The sequence below is a fragment of the Carassius auratus genome, unplaced genomic scaffold, assembly GCF_003368295.1.
Source record: "Carassius auratus strain Wakin unplaced genomic scaffold, ASM336829v1 scaf_tig00025657, whole genome shotgun sequence".
Classification (NCBI taxonomy): domain Eukaryota; kingdom Metazoa; phylum Chordata; class Actinopteri; order Cypriniformes; family Cyprinidae; genus Carassius; species Carassius auratus.
Window position 1 is genome coordinate 532,584 of NW_020525443.1, and position 24,942 is coordinate 557,525.

The following is a 24,942-nucleotide window of genomic DNA, read 5'->3' on the forward strand; positions in this document are numbered from 1 at the left end:
GTGAGTTAATAAGGGAGGGAAACAAAGATCAAGAAAGATGTGGCTCTCTGGTTCCAGACTCCAGAGTCTCATTAGAACAGAGGAGAGTCACATCAACATCAGATACATCCCACATCCCTCCATGAAATAATTTGGTCTCTTGTAATTAATGTGACATTTGTGCAACCCCTGAAGCTTGCCAGTACCAATAACAAGAATTGGCATTAGATTGTTTATAGTGTTTTGACTGTGTCTGAGCTGTGCAGTTTATGCATGCTGATCATAGTCATAGTGTCTGGCATATTCTAAAATAGATTTTTCCTTCATTTGTCATAAAATTCCTACAAATATACTGTGACTTACACTACTGTTTGAAAGTTTGTGAAAGTTTATTCAGAAAAGATCCATTCAATTGTTCAAAAGTGGCAGTAAAGGCATTTACAAAAGATTTCGATTTCAAACAAAAACTGCTTTCTATTCATCAAAGGATCCTGTAAAAATCACAGTTTCCATCACAATATTAAGCAGCACAACTGTTTTCAACACTGATAATAATAAGAAATGTTTCTTGCAAACCAAATTAGCATACTAGAACGATTGACTGAAAATTCGGCTATGCCCTCACTGATAAATTACATTTGAAAATATATTCAAATAGAAAACGGTTACTTTGAATTGTATTAATATTTCACAATATTACTGTTTAACTGTATTTTTGATCAAATAAATTAAGCCTTGGTGAGCATAAAAAACTTCTTTTAAAAACATCAAAAAATCTTACGATCGGGAACTTTTGGACGCTATAAAAACATCCAAATGTTGTTTTTGTGGGTCAGTTAATATAAAATTGTGCAGCTTGTGGAGTGTATGGGCTCCATGAAATGTACACTGTACAAATGAATGTGAAGAAGGTGATACGGGAAGACATTTGAATCAGCGGTAGAGTGACGGCTAGGCTCATGTGAGTCTTCAGTACAGAGGCCATGCTGACTTTCACAGCCAAACCTCCACCTGCCAGGTCACTCGACACCACAGCTAACTTTAGCAGACATGACTTTAGCAGCCACTGACTCACAAAGTGTGAGAGGCTAACAGCTAACTAACAAGACTTAGAGCCCAACCAGCCGGAACAGATCCGAACTCTGATGAAGCCTGTCAAGATCTGTGAAGAGACGGGAAAACGATTTGGAGCGAACAGTGTGTGTACATGGACATGAGGGAGAGAGAAATGGATGGTTTTTGATTCTTCAAACAACACATATCACGTCCACTAGGGGCCTCTTATATGAAAGCTCGGCCTCTGTCTCTCCATCTGTCTTTGTGGCTAATGAAGCTTACTCATCTGTCATCTGCCTGTTTTACCCTGTTATGTGCAACACCTAGAACAAGAGAACGCTTTTAGACACAGTTAAGCTCTGACATCACACTGTCTGATAAACCAGGCCTGTCTGAAGGCAAGAGAGAAGAGCACGAGGGAACTGGCAGCGTTTCAGTTCATTTCAGGTGCCAGGATCAATATTTCTAGAGGAAGTGTGAAAACTGTAATCTTAAAGAAATATGATTTCTAAATCACATCAGTTTATTGAACAAGAACATATGGAGGGGAACCACGATGAAATGTAGAGGGGAAAAAAATTCAATAACACAAACATACACATATATTCTGCTTTTTTACTGTCAATTTTACAGTATACATTTAAAAAAAGGACTGTGATGTATAACAATTTTGATTTCAGTGTGGATAGACAAATTACTTGTCATGGAAACTTAGAATCACAAAATTCTAAGAAACAAGTATTAACTTTAAAAACTCCATCTTCACAAGTTACAGAACACCAGTGCCTTCTCTTTCTTTGGGGCTGTTTTACAGAAGAGATGTACTTTGATGTGACCCCTTCCACTAACATTCCTCATTAAACCTGACTAATTAACAGAAAGAGAGAGAAGAATGGCTAAAAAGTGGTATGAGTTCAAAGCTAACTGAAACTATATTGACATATCTAAATAGCTAGGGTATTCAGGGTCCCTGGTTGAGCTTTTTTTTATATATATATAAACAAAATAAATTTTTATTAAAAAATAGTCATTAATAATCATACAAATCACCAAAATAAAAAAATAGAAAAATGGACTAATGCCTGATTACATTTTTATCTAATTTGCAGCTCTAATAATATGAAATATTAGTTGTTGTTGTTTTTTTTCTAGAATCACAACCACCTTTCTCCCACTAGCAATGACCCTGATAAACAATTTTAGGAAGAATTTTAGGAAATGTAAAAAGAAAAATTAACAAATGACTGTATCTGTGAATAATGTGAACTTTTAAATGTATTTTGGACCACTTCCTGTGGTTATCATTATCATTATCTGTATTATCTTCAGTACATATTTTTCTGATGTTAAAACAGCTGGCATCCACAGTAACAAGCAATACTGTAAATGTGTGTGTGTGTACAGGTTTATATGGTTTATGAGGATACAATGTGTATAATGACATAGGTATTACAAAGTGAATATGGTTTATGAGATTACCTCTTTCTTGTGTCTTTGTAAACCAAATGGCTTAAAAATAAATTGTTTTTTTTTTTTTTTTTTTTAAATGCAGAAAACTTTGTGTGAGGGGTAGGTTTAGGGGATGGAAAATAAAGTTTGTTCGGGATAAAAATCATTACGCTTATGGAGAGTTGTGTACACCATATATACCGAAGTGTGTGAGTGTGTGTGTGTGTGTGTGTGTCAGTGTCTCTACCTGCCACTTTACTCTCTTAATGGGTTTCAGGACCTGAGCAGAGCTTTTTTTAATGAATCTAGTTCCAATTCCAGTTCCAGAATCCGTCTCCAGGTTGGTGGATCTACAGCTTAAACTGTAATCACAGATTTGAGAGCACAGAAACATTTATCCTTACGCAGAGCAGTGAAGTGGCTCGACTTGTCTTCTGCACTTTTTATTATCCTTTCAAAAACACAAGTTGTTCTGGATCATGGCCAATCCGTTCATAGCACCAGCTTATTTGCATGTATTTACATAAGTGGAAGCTTATGTCCAGTACTGCTCTAATCCTCTTTATTCAAAGAGAGAAACAGATCGAGAAAGAGAGCTTTGACCACTGCCTGTGCACCAAGGTCACCGATGCAGATTTGTGACAGAAGTCACCGTTAAAGCAGCACATGGTGATCACCAGATGGGCCTGACAAACACAAACCGTACAGGATAAGGCTGGGTTACGGATATTTGACTGTAGAAAAGAGTCTGTAAATGAATCTCTGAAGGTGTCTGGACCTCATCAAACTCTGCTTTGCATTATAGGTGAAAGTGAGAGAGGAAAATCAAATTGTCGACCTGTTAGAAAATCCCAGTGGAGCACATGGTAAACTACCATCTCGCCCTCCATCTTTCTCAATTTCAAATTAAATTTCAGTTTTCAATTTAGTGAGCTTCAGTGCAAGGCATAACAAAAACAGTCTATTTACAATGTCAATATGATGTTTAGCTGCATATTAACATTAAATCATATAAAAACATAGACAGAATCATATAAAAAAAAATCAGAAGATAAAATGCACATCACTGCATAATTAGCTTTAGATTTGTTTTTGTTTGTTTGTGTTTAATTTTATGTGTATTATTTTCTGTTACACTTTCTGCTGTCGCGCTTATGAGAAAAACAAATTCCAGATCCAGATACAAAATTATCATTATTATTATTTTTATTCTCATCGGCATCATCATTAATAACAAAAACAACAACAATAAACTAGTAATAAAAAGTAATTTGTTGCCTTTTTTATTATTGTTTAAAATTTTACTTGCATTCATTTCATTTTATTGAATTAAATTTACCCAATATGCATTATTTTTATTATTATTTAAAAAAAAATAATAATAATTTTGTAGATGTTTTTATCCAAAGTGACTTACAAATGAGTACAAGTGATTTATCTTATTATTAATAATAATAATGGTTAAGAAATGACAGTAATTAAAACAAAAAGGAACACATTACTGAATCAATTTCAGTTAAATGAGTAATTGACAAGGGTAAAGAAATAATGCCAATGTTTGTAAAAATGAGCATAAGCATAGTGATTCTTGTGCCTTCTCATCTCTCTCTCATCCTCCGTGTGAACACAGGCTTTACAGAAGCTAGAGTGTCTGGTCTTTGTTGTAAACCCTTGGTGCAATAAACTAGATTATATTAGTATTCTTTGAATGCAGCCCCTCTGTAGAGCAGTGACAGCAGGTCAGATCCAGAGAGGCCGAGGGCAGAGGCTCCAATAGCACAATCTGTTTAGGGCTCTACCATATACTGTTATGGCAGGGCGCACTGGAAACCACATCAAAAAGGGGAAAAATAAAAGCACAGATATTAAAAAATTAAATAAAAGTCTTTGTTGTTCCAAAAAAAAAAAAAAAAAACTGCTCCACTCAATTTAAAGTCTACTACTTCACCTCCACTGATACTACAGCTTCACATAAGCTATAGAGAATTATATATAACTATACTAAGCCAACAAATATATATTTTTAGCAATTTGAGAATATTCATCATCATCTTCAAAAATCCATTTGCTCTAAAATAGCTTAAAAAAACTGAATTCAACCCAACAGTCACTGTTGCCAAAGGATATTAATATTAATATGTAAAACAAGTACACAAAACAAAATAATGAATGCATGCTTCCCACACAGTTTTTCACTAAATGAACACAAGCAACTGAAACATTGATTACTGACCACAAGTCCACATACATTTTCCTACATAAATGTAAATCAAAGACTATCTTAATACTCTAATACTCTCAACACTGCTCTACAATCTTCAGGAAACCTAGTTGCACACTAAAATCCACCCCAAAACTGGTGTGATTTTTTACAAGCTTACTTAATTTTATACTGTATTACCAACAGAACATCTTATAAAATCCCAAATGTACAGTATTAACCAGCCTAAACACTACTATACAAAGGTGAATTTACAAGGAACAAACAACATTATTGCATTCAAAAAGTCTGTAGAGCACCATCATGCTGTCACTTGCACAATTAACATGTTTAGTCTAAATGTGTTTGCTTATGCCTTGTTGATCCCACCAGCAGTGGCAAAACATTAGCGCCTGTTGTGCTATTATTCCTTTTTCATCGCTTTTATTGATTGCTGCGATCCACGGTTAAACAGCAGGAAGTCAAGTGGAAGAGTGTTTAATTTCCATAGTGTTTCTTCTCCATCTTCTGCTATATACATCTGTCGCCATTTTCAGCAGAAAGACCATCTGGTCATTTATTTTCAATATACTGTATTACTTAAGCCATGTCCTTCTCTCTTTCTCTCTCTCTCTCTCTCACACACAGAGAATGTTTGCAAAGATTCTCGATGTGTCAGGGTGAAGTGACTCACAAAACTTTAAAATCAGTCTGTTCAACTTTAACCACAACTTGCAAAACGTGTGTGTGTGTGTGTGCGCACGCGCTTGCATGTGTGTGTGTGTGTGTGTGAATTATATAGAGAAAACGGGGAAGAGAGAAAGAAATTACAAAAAAAATCACAAAGTGTAGAACCTCAGTGTACAACATGACTTTGGTATCCATCAACAGCTACACATACCACATCTGATGGGAAAGAGGAGGTTATCTCCCAATAATGTGTAACCCCTCTCTCCCAGGTCCTCTCTGACGCTCCTCGCACTTGCTCCAAGAGGGGCTCGAACCCGGATCTCCAGCATGGGAAATGGACGCACTAACACCTACACTCACCCCCCTAAACCTCACTCCCATCCGGGTCACTGCACCAATGTAACCCCTCTCTTCCGAGTCCTCTCTGACGCTCCTCGCACTCGCTCCGAGCGGGGCTTGAACCCGGATTTCCGGAATGGGAGGCGGACGCACTAACAAGGAGGTTAAATGGCTACAGCCACTAGCGTCTGTCGCCAGTGCATCTCTCCATTACAAATGCATGCTTAGCATATAATTTTACCCAGTGCATACACTGAAAATATACTGTACTGAAATAAATGAGACAAACCATCTTTAAACTTGAAGAAAGAAGCAGCAAGCAATTGCAAAGCTTCAATTCACACATCTGCCAACATCCTCATCTTTTTTCCATTTCCTGTATTTGTGCAGAAGAATCAAGAGCTTTACGCAGAAAGCATACGAGAGAAAAGGCTGAAATAAACACACAGTCGTGCAGAGACACTTGGGGAAGGATTCCACACCAGCCTGTTTTCATTTCTGAGCTGCTTATCCATTTCTGAGTTTCTGATCCTGTGATCTGAAAGCTTCTCTGCAGCCTCTCAGCTCCTCCACTGTTGGGATGTTTGGCTGATGCTTCAGTATAATCTAATCTCAAACATCGTGCAGAAACATAAAAACAACAGCAGCTGCCAGAACAGCAATCCAAGACAATCTCACAAGAGTCTGGCTTGAAGATACAGAACCTCCAGAAACATTCAAAAACATCTCACCTCAGCGTCAACAACAGCAAATGGGAGCCAGAAGGAAGCACCATGTTTTCTTTCTTGTTTCTTTCTAAGATTGTCTTAGAAGCTCATTAATAACTCAAACCAACACAAACGAAAGAGGAGAAACAGAGAAGACAAATTAATTTAGCGGAATATTGTGTCAACATCATATACAAAATTGAAAATTGTTTACACTGAGGTTGCTGTCTCAGGGAATCAGTTGATCCCATTCACAAAACCGCTCTGAATGATTTGTTGAGACAAAGTGAATCGATTTGATGAATCAAAATGAATCCATTCAACTAACTGATTCGGTTGCAACAGTTAATAGCAAATCGGAGGGGAAGATTTCAAATATAGCACATAAATTAGGAAAAAGATATACAGATTTGGACAAACATTATTTAATCTTTTCCATGTTTATCCAAACATGTATTCTTTGTGGAAGGAACTGTGCCTTTAAATCTACTTTGTTTGTATGTTTATATTAGCTTTTCTAATATAGTTTTGCAGTATTATATATAGATTTTTTTTATTTGCAGTATAATTGTTTACAATAAATTAATTTGAACTAAATGTTACAAACTTTTAGTTTAACTAAATGTAATTTAAGTAAAGGTAATACAATTACCTGAACTGAACTGAATCTAAATTAATTGAAATTCAAAAGATGTCAGGTTGAAAAGTTGGGCCAATTCATCTCCACAAACTGCCAACTATTATCCTTTGAAAAAAAAAACACATAGGAGAAAGAAAGAGAAAATGATGCTATTAAACAGTTGTTTTCTTATTGTCTTTTCAGTAGGCGACACATCTTTACTGCATTCAGTTCTAAAGAGTTTTAATTAAACAGTGAATATCACTCTAGTGCTCCATGTTGCAAGATATTGCCTCAGAACATCAAGATAATTGTCCAAACGACTAAAATCAACTGCAAGTGAAGCTACAAGACTGCCTACAACAGCCGCATAGACAAAAAAGAGCTTCTGATTGTTTTTCCAAGGACATTGTTCAACCAGCATCAGACAGATCTCACACAGCTGAGGGCAAAAACCTATCTCTATTTCATCAGCCGGCATGTTTGCACTGATCATATGTTTAACGCACATGTCAGCACGTGTCTTACAGAACCAAAACACTGTATCAGAAACCTCATGTTCACAAAAACGCAATGGTTTCCTTGCCAGCTAAACGTGGTGAATTATGGAACAAATCACAGAGCAGCTCCCCTTATTTCCACTCTTGATAGTGTTATTAGATGCTTCAGTGACCTTCTCACATTAAATCAAACAGAGAGTTCATCATTTTCAGAGCTCTGAACCCAAAGGGAAAGATTCCGACAATCGAACCACAAACTCAATTCCCTTCAAGGCATCCTAAATGAAAGAATAACACAAACCAGAGCTTTCTGATCTCCCGCTATTACATATATTTACACTTTCTAGTAGAACGCTTTTTGCATTCTAAGAATTAAGAGAATGCAATACTATTGCATGTGTGTGTGTGTATAGCAGGTGTCCTTAAACAGGGTAATTGGAGAGCATGGCAGAAGACTTGTCCTAAATCCAGTTGATGGTACTTAAGCATTCAGCAGATGTTCTTCATGGTGTGCGGTGACAGGATTATAGATGTGCTGCTCTAGCTATAGCCTGACTGTAACAAACACATCAAACCAACAACTAACACGACTCTGTTACTGACCGACCCTAAACCAACATTATAATCCAACACCAATAACTTCCTCTACAAAGCATTACGAATATTTTGGTATATGAGCATATTTCATAGATTAATATGACTGAAGTTCATGATGAAGATCATGACTACATTTCCCAGAATGATTTAATTTATCCTAGTGTCATCAAAATGGGGCGAGTCAATTCTGAATTTTAGGTAACCACTCCTTTTCAAAAAAAAAAAAAAAAAAAAAGTAAACAAAACCTCAAGAACAAACACTAAAATGTTCTGTTCACACCTTAAATAAAAATTGTATGCCCGAGCATAACACATAGAGCTTCACAGGTGAACCAATTCTAAACTGAGACAAAAAAAAAAAAAGTACTTCTTTCCCTGCTCCATTTTGTTACACAATCACATGTGGCAATACAAAAGAACAGGGATGTCTCATGCGGAGCTATGATCTTTTGGGAAGATGCAAAAATATTATGAAGTAATTAATGCCTGGGCTCCAACTATAAAAATATCATAAACTTCATAATGCTCGAGTATATCATTACATCAGCGCTCTGATCCTGTGAACTTCACCTGTGACACAGAATCTCTCATTTTATTTAAATAAGACAGTGAATAATGAGACATTTGCCCTCCTAAAGCACAAAGTGTCATTTTGTGCAATAACCTCTGGCTGATATGATGATGCAATGTTCAGAAATGTATCTGGCTCTGTTTCAGTGGCTGCACAACAAGTACTAAAATCACTAACCAAAACCACCAGTCATGAACCCAAAGTACAGTGGGCCTAATAAGGGTTGCGAACCAGAACTGGTTCCATAAAAAAATAAAAACCTGTAGCTCTCTCATATACTATCTCAATAGCTCTCACATGTGCAATTTTCCACTGACATGAGTAGAACATACTGAACATACCTGTACTTAGGCCCAATCCCAATTCTACCCCTTAGCCCTTCCCCTGTCTCGATTCTCTTTTGGTTGGAGGGGTAGGGGGAAGGGGAAGGGGAAGGGCCACATAGCCCTTCAAACAAAGAATTTTCGGGACCACCTTCAAACGAAGTGTTATGAATTATCTCGGCAACATGGCTGCTACAGCGAACAAAAAGACACATAAATGTAAGCTTTTTTGGCATAAATAAAGATTTTAACGAAAAGTAATCATTTGTTTTATGTTACATTCAATTGTGAGTTCATATTAACGGTCATGTTACGCAAAGAAATGTTTGCAAAAAATCGCTAAAATGTGCTAACGTCATATCATTACAGACTGCATGATAGTGGCACAGCATATGTCTGATCAGGGCTGATGGGGGCTAATCCCCCCAATAATTAGAAATCGCTAAACCATTTTCTCAAGAATTGCCTAATCGAGAGAGAAAGAGAGATGGAAGTTGCATGTATTCGTGTCTGTGTGTTTATCTTTTTAGTGTGAGTTTACTTAAAAACAGTGATTGTATCCTCTCGTCGCTGGAAAATATAATGTAGAGATTCAGTATTTAAACTGTATTTAATAAAAGTCGTGGGGCAGCGTTGACAAGTTTATTTTCTCCTGGATGTGTGAGCTGCGCGATTTCCGATGTGTGTGTGTGTGTCAGTAAGCAGCTCATTAATACAGAACGATAATTAAAGGCTCTAATGCACACTAGTATATGTGTGTATTGTAAGAGCTAGACGACGAATGATGGCGTGTGACATCATGATAGTGGTGTCCCAATCCTTAGGGGAATATTTTCTCCCCTACCCCTTAACCCTCTGTTTCAACAGACAAGGGGAAGGGGTAGGCGGAGGGGGTATAAAATAGAATTGGGATTGGGCCTTAATCAGTGGCGCCACAACATCAAAATTGAATCGACAACATGATACAGACACAGTACAGTGTAGATACAGTATAGGGCTGTTTTTATTTTTTTTACATAATTCCCTAAAAAAATATTCTTATGAGGCCGCTCTTTTTAATAAAGACCGAACATACAGCACAACCTGTGCAGTCCAATTCTTACATAACTAACCCTTACGAGACAGTTATTTTTACTGAATCATAAACAAACAGTGGAACCAATGTAATTTTAATCTCCTGAACACATGAATCCCATCACCTTAAAACTGACGTTAATAGGTGTAGTAATGATGACTGATTGTTTATTTGACAGTATCTTGCTAAAAATAAACATTATGCATTTCTGTCAGTTGCATCATTTTAAATATTAATGCATAAAATGTTACGTTTGTTTTTGTTTAGTATTGCTACTGGATTACAGTTATCCTAAAATGTATTATTGTAATGATCTCATAATTTGGCAATGGATTTTAGATTACATTTTTCCATATACTTATTGCTTAAAAGTTAATTAATTGTTAAATAGAGACTTCAAGGAATCAAACAATTTACAGATCTGAAAAGAAAGTAGAACCAGAATCATTAAATCCTTCATGATGAACATCCTTTGGCCTTATTGTCAGTTGTAAAACATTCTATGTGAGAATGGATTTATGCACAAAATTATGTTACAGGAGGCCCAGTTTAGTATAATTCATCCATCCAACAGATTAAAAAAAAAAAGGTTTAAAAAAACTGCATTGGTGAGCAAAAACAAAAATCCTGTCTCAGAGTCATTTCATCAGTAGTAATGAACATTCTCCCTTTTGCAAAATATTAATTTTTCAGCTGTATAATGGAGCATGTCTGTGTGAGGCTGTTTTATCCATGTGCTCCTCTTACATTCAGACACATGGGGGGCACACAAGGGCATGATCCACCAGAGAAAAGGATTTTCATCACCACCTGCCCAATCTGGCAACCCAAAATGACACAGACGCTCAATCTGGCAACCCAAACAGCAGTGCACAGCTGGGCCGTGGTCTGGTCCAGCCTCGCAGAGCTGTTCATTTGCTTGTTTGAGCTGCTCTTCTGCACACAGTTACATTTTTACCCTCCTCATTTGCGAGAAAATGTGCTGTCCTGCTTTCACCCTTCATTTCTTGCTTTTAACAGCATTAGAAGTATCTACAAACACTAATCGTGCTGTAGGGCTCAACTCTATACAGAGGGTTATTTAGGGTATGCTAAAATTCTGTGAGAAATGCATCAAGAAAATTACTCGGGTGTGACCAAAGACCATATAAATATGATTCATACATTAATATTAAACACTCTGTAAGGAAAAAGAAAGCACATTAACATTGTACAGCCAGCGAAACCTACACTGTTTACGCTAAATCAAATTGACTAAATCACCCAATGTTTGTTTAGGTTATTTAACATGCTCTTGTAACATAATGTGCGATTTAAAAGGTAGATAGAAAAGGATGATCAGTATTTTTTGATGTGTTGTACTCTTATTGTGTATGCTTTGTCTTGTAACCTTTTTCAAAAATGCCACATAGCATTGGCATTAAGGTATATTAAGGGCCATTAAGGATTATTCAACTGCTGTAGCATTCTGTCAATTATCATAGAAAATAATTTAGCATGTCCCTCAAATTGTATAAAAATAACAAAAGATAAATGCATATAAACTAACGCACTAATAAGTAAGGCACCATGAAATAGGATGTAAAAGCCACTTAAAAAATTATAATGTAATATTGCCAAACATGCATTAAAACCAGTCAACTAACTAAAAAAGAAATAAACAACAATACCCTTATTAACCCACTGAGCAAAGTAGATCTTAGCAGACACATTTCTAAAGTTAACATTGTTAAACTTCACTGTAAAAAAATTAATAAAAAATTCTAATTGCCCATGACATTATCCACTAATTTTATAGACATTTACTTTAACCCGAAAAGTCAACACAATAAATTGCAAAATTCTAAATACAAGTAAAATAATTACTGAAAATTTCTTCATTTTATTACAGTACATTGTGCCCTATTTTTAGTTTAGCGAAGTTTTAACATTTTCATCTTTTAAGATATTTTCTTATCTTGGCATTAGACTACATAATGGGGAAGTCGTGGCCTAATGGTTAGAGAGTTTGACTCCTAACCCCAAGGTTGTAGGTTTGAGTCTTGGGCCGGTAATACCATGACTGAGGTGCCCTTGAGTAAGACACAAATAGCTGCCCACTGCTCTGTGTGTGTGTGTGTGTGTGTGTGTGTGTGCGTTCACTTTGGATGGGTTAAAAGCAAAGCATGAATTCGCATGAGAATGGGTCACTTTTTCAATTTCACATAAAACTAGTTAATACTGCTGTGTGAGTGTTTCTAATATAAAGGCAGAGGAAATTATATTTAACTGGACATATTTCTCTTTTTTTTGACCAGGTCTCTCAATTTTTTTCCTCTTTTGGAAAGTCATAGAAATGTTTGTGGGTTTCCTTTCACCATACAGAAATTTACCAAACTATGAAAACTTCTTCTTCTGAGAAGCCCAGAAATGTGAAAAGGGGTCAAATGTCATTATTTTTTAAATGATGAATGGGCAGACAACTACTGAATCTCCACACATATATGCATTTAACCACTGAAACGTGATTTATACCATTACTTACTGTCAGAGACGCAATTTATTTAATGATGTAATTATCAGTGAGGAGTAACGTGACGTGATCTTTATAATACATCCAAATGCATAAGTAAATTGGACACTTTGAGTTCAAATTGTAATTTAATGCCTTCCTCATTTCATGCGCTCTGTCCTCAGATAAATGAGGACTCCTCCTGATCTGCATTGATTAACTGGTCTGCGCTGTTTTAATGAATCCAATCGTGATTAAGTATCTGTTGGCGAGATGTCTTTGATCACAGATGATCCTCTAATGGAATCTTTCTGATGCGCTCAATTCTCATCCCTCTTTTCGCTCTCTTTCTCTCTCGCTCCCTCTGCTTCTTCCTCGCCGATGGCCCCTGGAGCAGTTTTGTATAGTAAGCTGTCTGTGCAGTTGGAGAAAAAGCAACACTTGACACCTTCTGAAAAATGTGGCCAAATCAATGTTTTATGACCCCTTTCGGCTTAGAGCACATTATGGATTTGGGAGGCCTTTCCTTCAGAGCGTTTTTGAAAACTGTTAGGTCCCATGGAAGTTAACTGCGAAAACACAAGCGAAGCTGCAGAGAAAGATAGAGAGTGACAGCGAGTTTGAGAGGCAGACAGAGAGAGAGGAAGTGGTAGACTGAGATGGAAATAGAATAGACTTGGGAGGGCTATATTAAAAATTTATTCGAGTATTAATGACTAAAAATTTTATCAGAAACCCAATTCAACAAAATGATGGAGGTAGCCTACCTTTGAATTGTCACAATGTCTTCCATGCAAATTAAAATGAAAGAGAAGCATAACACTCAAATCATGTTTACATTCATATCGTTTACATCTTGTGGGTATGCGTTTGTTTACATAAACATGTACGGATTACTGACCCCAATCACATCCATTGTAAGTGCCTCACTGTAATCCAGATTTTGGTAGGTTCAAGTCAAAAAATATATATTTTCTTTTTATTTTATGCCACAAATGCTGTTGGCTGAGTGAAACTTGTGCTGAACCCAAAATATTCCTGATTGCCGAATCTGATTACATCAGAAAGAACAGTGGAGAGAGGTGGGCATCTTTTTTTTTATATATATATATATATATACACCTCATTATTCGCTAGGCCCCGGTCCAGTGATCAGTGCCTTGATCTTCTGCCTTGACAGTATCTGTATCAAAATCAAGATCAGAATATATTGCACCTACCTGCACTATCTTCAAAGAGATTCTCTTCTCTTCAAAATGAGAAGAGAGGAAGAGAAAGAAGAGGACAGGAGAGGAGGAAATGTGATTACTACACACTGTGTGAAAGAGAGAGAGTGAGGGCTCTAAAAAAAATGGTGGTCACTGCAAGACTGTTAAAGCTGAGAGACCAGTTGAGAAATACTTTGAGAAACATTTTTTGTTTATTTTTAGCCTTATATCACATTTTTAAAATGACTTTAAAATGAACAATTGCAATTGCCTCCAGGGGAGAGTCTTATGCAAGCACTGCAGTACATTCATTTTACAATAATACACATCCTCTGGAGCAGAGAGAAGAATAATTTACTTTGATAGCTAGTTTGGATTTTTTTTTAGAGGTCCGTGTAACTTTTTATATTTGATGAAGGGTTCATTGGATTAAAAAATGTTACTAAAATGTTTCAGTATTAATGACATGTTCAGATTTGCAGAGAAAAGTCCACAAATGAACACATACATAATTGAGATAAATAAAAATAATCCATTTAAATAATTTCTGTATATTCCATTATTTTGAATAATTACATTTTTAAATGACATTTTGAACCATTATATATATATATATATATATATATATATATATATATATATATATATATATATATATATATATTATGCTTTTTGATTAACTCCATGAGCTCCACCCAGCTTCCATTGTTTATTTCATAGTTTACCGACATCTATTGTTTCTGTTTTCCTTCCAAACACTGTTCCTGTGTTGACTGAATGCTTTGACAATATTGTCTGGAAGCCAACCATGGCCATAAAGCACACTGAATTGAAAAACTAAGAGAGAGTGAATGCTGAAAGAGAGAAAGAGTGAGAGAAAGAGAGGCTGGCTAACGCACTGAAGCGTTTCTATGTACTGTCCTCTCCTTTTCACTCTCACTCCTGAACTAAATCCACTAAAAGCTTAAAACTCTTGCCTTCACCATCCCTTTCCATTCCTCAAATCTCTCCTTCTTGAGTGCAGCAGAAACCTATTTTCCATCTTTTCCTCTGTGACCTCCCTGGCGAACACACCCAAAAGAAAAGAGTGAAGACAGAGAAAGTGCTGGAGAAGAAGGCGGAGATAGCAGGTCTCCAGCAGGGATTCATGCATCAATTAATGAGTTGAGTTTGGCTGCAAGTCCACCCAAATCTACAGCTCATCGCAGTGTGTGTGTGTGTGTGTGAGAGAGAGAGAGAGAGAGAGAGAAAGAGAAAGAGGGCAAAGAAATGTGTTTGACTGGCAACAGTAGTATATAAATAATTCAAGTTTTAAAAGTCGAAATGAACTGGCGTAGGGAGTGTTCTGTGTGTTTCCATGAGGAAGACTCTCTAAGTGCCCTTAAACCTGAGGAAGTTGGCCATTGTAGACAGGAAATTAAAAATGTATCTGCATTAGTTTTGAAACACTAGCTCAAGATTAGATGACAAAGTCAGCATTTATCCTTATTATAAATCTGAGTACTCTACTTGAGAACCTCTTACAAAAAAACGAAAAAAATTTAATTACACTCTTTATACATATATTTATCACATTTTTTAACTGACTTGAACTGACTTAAAATATTAGACAGACAGACAGACAGACAGATATTTGGTTTAGGGTAATTTAATGTAAATATGTATAATTCAGCATTATATACATGTGATTATGTTTAACAAGGACACTATAAAATAAAATGCTACCAAAATAATTTAATTATGATGAGTTATGTGCACAGCTGTGGTATAATTCCCACCATGCCAAACTATTTTGCCCCAATTAAGTATTACATAGCCGTTTAACACAAAATGCAGAGGACATGGCGAATTAAAACACATTTGTTCAGTAAATTATTGTTAATTTTTGCAGATTCTGACTGCTGTTTCACTCACAGGCCGGGGTTTTTAGAGCTGATATCCTGTGATGTACATACTGTCATGTCATGTCACTATAGCTGTAGGCCATCTAACAAACCTTCTCAGCGACACACCAGACGAATGGAAGACAGACAACGAGGGGAGGGGGCGATGTTTCTCCATTTCCTCTGGTGTTCTTTCTGTTGATGTGCGTGAGCGCTCTAGTCAGAGCAAAGTCAAAGCAAGTCTTGCTGTGTGACATGTCAGAGAATCAGAAAAGACTGGAAAGATACATGGAGGTTTTATCAAACGGCTACAGATGCGCCGAGAAGCCTGAGAGCAGAGGATGATGGGATATCGTCTCACTCTGCCCAGGGATCTGAGCAACGTCAGAGCACTGCAGCGCGAGATCGTCCAAATTCATTTCAGAGAGCTTAAACTACCCACACACACAACATGTATCTCTGTATGGCAGTAAATATGGTGTGTCAAATGAGAATGAGAAATTGTCTGTGGAGATTTGTAGAGATCTGCAACAGCCTGTCAACTCTGTCACTTGATTCTCATGCAAAATTAAACCGCAGAATTTAGGGGAAACAACAAATTTACTTAAGAAGAGTTACTTCTCCATGCTCATTTTTTTGCAAACTTTCAAATTAACAGAGCTTCAAAGAGATTTATAGTCCACCATAGCAAAAAGGCAAATATATATATAAATAAACAAAACAATCCAAAAATAAAAATAAAAAATAAAAAAGTCACTTATCTCTTTCAGAAAGTTGGGAATTTGCAGAGACTTCATCCACTGAGCTAGAAATGATGTGATCTGGTATTCACTGATGAGACTGGTGAACAAATGTGCTGTTAATAGCGGTCTCTCATCAGCGTAATTATGGGCTGGTAATCATGAAAATCCTCAACCCCGAGCTTGAGTCATTCAACCCCAATGTAATTCTCATTCAAAGACTCTCATTAAGAGAAAGAACAAAATAAATGAATGAAGTCAACTGAACTAAAATACAAACCCAACAATATTTATTCACATCTACAAACTATAATGGATGTACACATTAACATTAGGATAGATGTGCTAAATTACTAGTAGAGCTTTCAGTTCCCATGCTGGAAAGAGTGTTGGAAGCCTAATGGTTAAGGGTCTGTGATGCTGACAGAAAGGCTGCAGGTTCAAGCCCCAGTTTATCACCATTCTGCCTTTAATTAAGAACCCTAACCCTACGTTCCTCAGGGGGATCCTGCTAGATGTACTCTGAGTCACTCTGAATAGAAGAAGCATCAAATAATGAATCAAGTGATTCATTACTTTAGGTCAGGTGAAGAGATGAAAGCAATTTTGTGTTTGTAATTAATGAACTGAAGTGCCAGAAATGTTCATGCATGCAGTATATATATACATTCATTTGGAATTATGCACACACAAGACAAAAGAGTGAAAAACACAATCAATGTAAAGAAAAAAAGAAGTCATTAGTTTTTGTTTTTTTCAGCCCTGAAGCAGAAAGTCCTCTTTCCAGCATGAAATCCCCTAACACCCTCACAACAGAGAGAAGACCGAAAGAGAGAGAAAATGAAAAACTAGACACAGTGAGAGACAAAGAGAAAACCTAGTGGTTCAGCAAAAACAAATTGTTCTGAGTGAAAGCTTTCTCACCCCAAGATACATGAGAGGAGAAAGCAGGATTGGGAGAAAGATAAGAAAGAAAACAGGAAAAATAGACAGAATGAAACAATTAAGTATTATATAAAAACAAACAAGATAGAAAGAAAGATACAGCTAGTCACTTCCTCGCTGTTTATTACAGCTTACAGAGTCCAGGTTAGTCCTGCAAAAACCTCAAGCTAAATGATTGATGGCCATCTCTTCCACTTGTGTTTGTCCCAAAATAAACCTCAAAGGTGGATCCGTTCATATCCATCATCCTTCATGCAGCCCTCCACACTGTTTGCTTTCATTCTGGCTGATCCTCAAGGTGTGTGTGCATGTGTGTTATGTGAAAATTCACATCAGACGGGGTTGGGTGTAATTAGGCTCAGAGGTGCTTGTTTTGCCTGAATTCTGGCAAATGAAGATCAATAGCCACGACATCAGGGACCTGGAGAGTGAAACTCAGCCAGAAGCACCAAATACAAATCCACTATGATAGTCACACACACTCAAACACAAACTAGACCCCAAGATGCGTCCAGTGTTAACACTTGATGACGTGAACATCAGTCATACAGCAACAGTGAATGACTACATTGAAGAAATATTTAGTTGAGAAATAAATATTGTACTTTCTACATAGCATTATTTAGTCTAAACTTGAAAATATTAAGCAAACTCTTCATTAGTACTCATGCAATAATTAAAGTTCACAATTCATAAAAAATACATAGAAATGGACACTACAGCTAACTATTTTCAACATGGATAATGATAAGAAATGTTTCTTGAGCATCAATTCAATTTTGTTCTGAAGGAGTAATGACGGCTGAAAATTCAGCTTTGCATCACACTAATAAATTACATTTTAAAATAGAATCTATTTTAATGTAATGTTGATCAAATAATTGCAGCATTGGTGAGCATAAGAGACATTAAAATATGTTTAAATAAACAAAAAAGTGCTTTTTATATTTAAAATTAGTCAACCAGAAGAAAAACTGTTCATCTTTAGTTGTTTTGTGGCATCCTTCTCTACTCAAAATGTACAGTATTAGCTCTTGATTGCTAACTTAATGTTTTAAGTTACATTCTCATTCACTTAATTCAATTTATGCCAAAGTGTTTAAGTAGATTTCAAATTTAATTTTCTAATTTATTAAGTGTACTATAAAAACAGTAGCAATGTCATTAAAAGTCTCCTGCTTCTAATTTTCCTCACATAATCTCACGTCACTGCACCAAGATACCCAAATCTGCAATGAAATGTCAGATACTGCATTTCCATATGAATGTAATTATTTCTCATCAAATTCTCCCAAAGAGTGATTCAATCCTCTTTCATTGTAAAGCTCTACATTCTTACTGTATGTATGCCGCATCTATTTTTATTTTTGTTTTAAGAGAAACACTTTGGACAAAGTTGATCCTTAAATAAAGCACAACATCAAGTCTCCTGAGCGTTAAAAGAGTAGCATTCTCCTGTGGCTATTTCTACTGTGTTTGTTTACCTGTTCTTTTTTAGGCACTTATTTAGCTGTCTCTCACTGGAAAATAAAGATTCTTTCTTTCAACAAATAAATACTTCAAGCTACAAACACACACATACACACACTTACAACCTCTCCACCCAGCTCACCCTGTTACTGAGCAAGTCATCCATTTATACGCTTCACCTCGGGAAACACTGGGGGTCACTTACTCTCTATTACTTTCTTTCTCTATCTCTTGATTCCCGCAGAGCCTGTGTCATGACAGTAATGTTAATCTTGTCCTGTGAGACAGAAATGATGTCTGAATGAATGAAAGAAAGGGGGCTGAGACTGCAGTAATGAAGTGTCTTCTTTCTCTCTATCTCTCAGTCAAGGTTTGTTGAACTCTTGAGGTGAAGAGTAAAGCAGTGGTCATCGCTGCCCTTATTTTTTCTTTGGGAGATTCTCTCTGTGTGATCCCAGATGATGGGATCAGAAAATAGGATGAAGTTGACGCAGAGACTGTTTGGTTTTCTGAAGGTGCAGATTTCATCTGTCTGGTGTTTTGTTGTTCTCTCATTAATCAACACTTTGGCAGATGGCTCAGCTGCACACAAAGCAATTTACTGAAAACAACAAATCATCAATATGAAGGCCATGAAACTTTCATGCATAAATATTCTGAAGTTTAAAATGCCATTCTTTCTTCCAAATTGGGAAATTACCTTCTAAACACAACTAATTTACTTATAACTAATACTGGTAAAATGTATAGCCTGAATGCACTGTAAGTCGCTTTGGATAAAAGCGTCTGCTAAATGAATAAATGTAAATGTAATTTTGTATAGATCATTTGGTTTAATCATTACACTGACAACATTTTTGAAGGCATGCACTGTAAGAAAAAAATCTGTAATGTCCTGGAAGAGAATTACCAATACTTTTTACATTAAGTTTACAGACATTTCCTCTAACCCTAAAACACAATTCATAAAATAAGTGTAAAATACCAGTGAGAAATGATCTATACAGAAATATCTTCATATTAACATGATACATTGGGATAGATCATTTTGATAGATATTTCTTAGAATGTATTAATGGACATCTTCACCATAAAATTCACCATTAAGGGAAAACGAATGTATTAAAAAACCTCATTACACTTATAAACCATATCTGCCAAAAAAAAAAAAAAAAAAAAAAAAACTATGCCACAGCAGCCAAATTATTTGAGCTCTTCTTAAGTTCTACCTGTAGTCATTACACTCAAGAAACTGCAGATCCACAGCAGTCTGTTCTGCCAACACTTTGACAGCATTGTCATGTCAGTTTAATAGTTGCTATTCATTCATTTTACATAACTTCTTTTCAGACATTGACACGTACTATATAGTAAAAAACAAGTAATAATTTTCTTGATTTCATTTTTCATTGCACTCCAAGCAAATTGAATAAATGTTCATCAGGTGCACATTAAATCAATTTGCAGTTTCACCATATTAGAATGATTTCTGGAGGGTCATATGACGCTGAAGACTGGAGTAATAACTGCTGAAATATATATATATATATATATATATATATATATAAACACACAAATCAAGAACATGTAACTGTATTTAGCACTTTAAACCTGGACTGACAGCTGTATTTTGCCTGTGAGTGGAGAGTCACACACGCACAATGGCACAAACATAATTACACACACTGGTTCTCTGTGAATGCTTTGATGAATTATTCACACCACGCTTGATAAATTAGTGGGACTGAATGCAAAAGGGTCTGGTCAGCTGACTACACTCAAATCATTTGAACTGAAACCCAAATCAGCAGCAGAAACCTGAGATTCCCGCTTTGACCCAGACATCAGCCCTTCCAACAAGTAACAGTTGTTTGTCACAGTTAATAGCCTGTGAAAACACACACAATAATGCAGCCAAACATCTTTATAAACACACAATAGACGTACAGTTTGAGTGTATGAAGTTGGTAATGAGATAATGAGAGGAAAATAAGCATCAACTAGCAGCTAAACAAAACAAATTCTTGGCGAAAGTGAGCGCTAACACAATAAAGAGCTGAGTGATTGTAAACAGAAAGAAATATCTAAAACAAGGTTTAGTGCATTAAAATACACTAGATTCTTAAAGGCCTACAAATGTTTCACCTCATTTGGTGCAAGTCAAATATAATTAGCACACTCTCTCGCTTTCTCTATCCCACTCTCTCTATATGCTGAGTAGTAAATCATTTTTATAGAGCATCTCTCTCTTTCCTGTCAATCTACAGGCTAATTATACTTGCTCTGGATCTCAGGATCAGGGGCGGATTAAGGTGGTCAGTCCCCTAGGCTGGTCTTTGTGTGAGACCCCCCCCCCCCCCCCCCCCCCCAATCATTATGCTTTACTGGAGAAATGTATTTAGTGCCATACATGGTCCACATGCAAATATTAAGGTGAAATGGCATACACACACACTGAGACAGCCAATCCTACAGGGTTTCCTCTACATTCCCAGTGTCCCCTCATAATTTTGTGAGACTGTGATTGGTACACATTTTTTTTCTGATCTAGAGGGTTCTGTGGGTGTAAGACAATTTTGTTCATTTTAAATTTAAATGCATAAATCTGGTGCATTTTGAGAGCAGAGACAAGTGAATAGATCAGTGAAGATATATGTGCGCATTTTTATTAGTAGCACCGTAATTTATTTACTGGTTGCACAGACAATTTATACTATATTAATGCTTATAAAAGCTACAAATGGCATTCAGTCAAGACTCTTTCGTTGTTTGATTATCATTAATGCCGACGCTTAAGATTTACTAATATCGATTTTGAATGCACGTACACGTTTTACTTTCGGTTTCAATTTAGCAATCACGCGAACTCTCGGCAGCGCTGAGCGTGCATTTTACAATACAAGACATTTATTTTGTCAGACGCTCTGCAATGAATCCTCCTTTGATTTTTTTTTATGGGCCAATGAGGTTTTTTTTGTTTGCCTAAAGAAAATTTAAAATAATAAAAAAAAATAGTCCAGCCAATCCGAGGCCCCTGCACACGTGGGGCCCCTAGGCTGCAGCCGAGGCATGCCTGTGTGTAGGCCTGTCACGATAACAAATTTTTGTTGTGCGATATATTGTTGCAGAAATAATTGTGATAATCGATATTATTGCCATTTTAAAGACCATTTTATGCCACTGAATATAAAATCATAATGTAACGGCATAAAATGCAAAGGCAACAAACTTTAATTTTTGAGAATATTTAGATTGTGGAAATTAAGTATCCAAATAATAGATACCTTAAAAACTTTAATAAATAGTAAATAAACTTAGATCTATATGTATCTATATATAAAACAAAAAGTGCAAAGTAACGAGTAGAAAAAAAAGAAAAATGCACAATGAACAATGATTTTTCCATCTACGGATTTTTCCCGCACCTTCTTTTCTATGTAAGTTAAGGGTGCACACTAATGTTGAAAATCACAGATCCTTAAACAAGACCAAATCTGCAGATTAAACTTTTTTGTAGAAACATGTTTTATATTTGAACAAGCTCCTCACGACTACACCACATTATGTACGAGAAGCTGCAAAAGACACAGGCACAAGTGGAATGTACAATAATATGTGCTATAAGTAAATATAATGGGCGATATATTGCGTCACCAAAAATTATTGAGGTCATGTACATATATTGCGCGATAAATCGATATATTGATTATTGCAACAGGCCTACCTGTGCGTTAATCCAAGCCTGCTCAGGAGGGGCAGTTCACTACATTTGACAGAAACGACACCATTGCACTTTTTCAAACATTTACATTGACAACAGATTTCAGATCCGTCCAGTCAGTGACAATGAGTGTATCAGCATAGCAAGGCCAGTCCCACATGCAGTGCTTGGGTTAAACCACTTTCACTCTAACAGCAGATCCAGGACCTGCACACAACAGAGCCAAATCAAATAAACTACTACATTCAGTGGTGATTCACAAAGGATTATTTCAGCAGCCAGTATCAGCGGGGCATCTGTGTGTTCCTAAGCCTTTTGCTCCCGACAACATCCTCCCTCATAGCGAACACATAACCAGCACTGTTAGAAGGAGTATAAACACGCACTGTGGCTCGAAGGGAGTTATATCAGCCAAGGCAATGCAATTACTCTGGAAATTATAGTTCCAACTTACAAATTCATATGGCCATATTCTGTAATATTCATTTTTTCTTGTCTTTTATCTCTCTCCCAGAGTGATGTGGAGGATTTATAAAACGCTTTATCTTATTTGGTCCAATTTACTGATGCAAAGACAGCTTAAAAAGAAGAAAGTCATGACGTATGTCTGAAGCCCACATTTTATTGCATTTTTGTATAGTTTAACTCTCAAATCGTTCCAGTCAGTCGAAACTTTTGTAATGAAACAAATTAGCTGGATCACAAAACTGATCGAAATGATTCGCTCACTAATAAGTGTGAAGAATCTGTTCACGGCTCGATTCGAATGATTCGCGAGTCAACTACTCAGTGACTCACTGAACTGACAACTCATATTCTTTTCAAATCTAAGTTTTTAGCCTTGTAAATAAATAAATATTAGCTACTGATATAATGTTTTGTTTAATGTAAATGCAAAATATAAGCTTATTTATGTTCTAAGTGTCATTTTATGAGGTAAATCAAGGCTGTAGCCTAAGACACTGAATCACAGCTCACAAGATTTGAATGAGCTGGTGGCTGTATGCGCGTGCCAGGCTATGTGCTCACTGGGACCAGAGACCTTAACTCTGTTTGCGCCCTTTCCAAGCAGGGTAAGCTGATTTACTAGGGTAAGCCTGACTTTTTACATGGCATATACTGTTAATGCGGTAAGAAGACGAAGAGCGGTCAGACCACACACCCTCGCTCTCCCGCGCGCGCACACGCTAACTCATCACACTCATTGCACTTTTTACTCTATGGTATTATTTCTTAATCACGCTTGACACAAAATATTCCAGCTTTATAGCTCCCAGGATGATTCTCAGGTTTACACACAGGCTATAGCCTACCTATTAAGTTTCATTGACCCGCGCCCGATCACGATCAGAATGCATGACTCACTAAAGCAACTGTCATGGATCACTAAAACAGACTATTGGCTACCCGTTTATTTTACTAAACTGGACAATGATTTTAATTAGAGTGGTACTCTACACCATCCCATTCTTCTTTGTAGACATATACATTGTGAAAAATTCAATTTAAGCACATGTAAAATAAAAGTGCGAAACCAAATAAATTGCAAAAGCTGCATACCTGTTGGTGCGGTGGTCCGGATTATTGCCCAGCAGCAGCAGAGACGGGTCTCATTGCCCTAACATTATGAGTTATTCCATCCACGAACCGGAGAGGCTTGAGCAATCCGCTCCAAATGATCTCTCCTGTATCTGCTCTGCCAGAGAGAGTCAGAAACCCACAAAAACAAAAAATAAGTTCAGTCCTCTGATCACAAAAGCGCCCTATGTCCCCGCAGGGCGTCCGGGTGCGCGGAGACGCAAAGTTCCTTCTCTCGCAGCGTCTCAGATATTCATCTCAACTCAAATAAGAGCGGCGTGAAACTTCACGTCAGTGCTTTCGGGTCTGGTTTAAAAATCACACAGATGTTTGTAAAGGAGCCATTAACCCGCATAGTTTCCAGTTGGGCTTGTTTTGTCGGTGTTGGTCCGCGCTGGAGACGCTCTGTGCAGGATCTGCCGGTGCTGAAGGCAAAGGTCTGGAGCTCTGTGCTGCGCTGCCTCGCTCCCTGCGTGCTCTCCAGGGATGTGAGAAGGAACCCAACGCAAAGTGAATCAGCGCCACTCAGCGGCGTCTGTGACAGCTATCATGTCGGTTCTACTCTGTCTGTGATCATCTGTTGTTGTTTTTGAATATTTTACAAATTCATCGGAAAAGCAGAAATAGGTTAAGCAGACTTGCCTGCCATTTAAAAGCACACAACTTGATAAGTAGGTACATATGAGCTTAAAGTGGTGAAAAACACATTTCTAAGATTATAAAAAGTAATTCAAAGAAAAGGGCGCATTATTTGAGTTCACAAGTTCATCTGAGTGGCATAAGATTTAGCTAAACTTGCCA

The 24,942-nt window shown here is 36.7% G+C and overlaps 1 protein-coding gene across 1 annotated transcript in view; it reads right to left on the bottom strand.

The window, feature by feature from the left end:
• Positions 1 to 24,429, bottom strand: part of LOC113078394 (protein FAM19A2-like) — a 68,279-nt gene extending 43,850 nt beyond the window's left edge. The window contains exon 1 of the mRNA XM_026250727.1: positions 24,124 to 24,429. The gene's annotated coding sequence lies outside the window, so the exon portion shown is untranslated. The remainder of the gene's footprint in view (positions 1 to 24,123) is intronic.
• Positions 24,430 to 24,942: the final 513 nt, after the last annotated feature.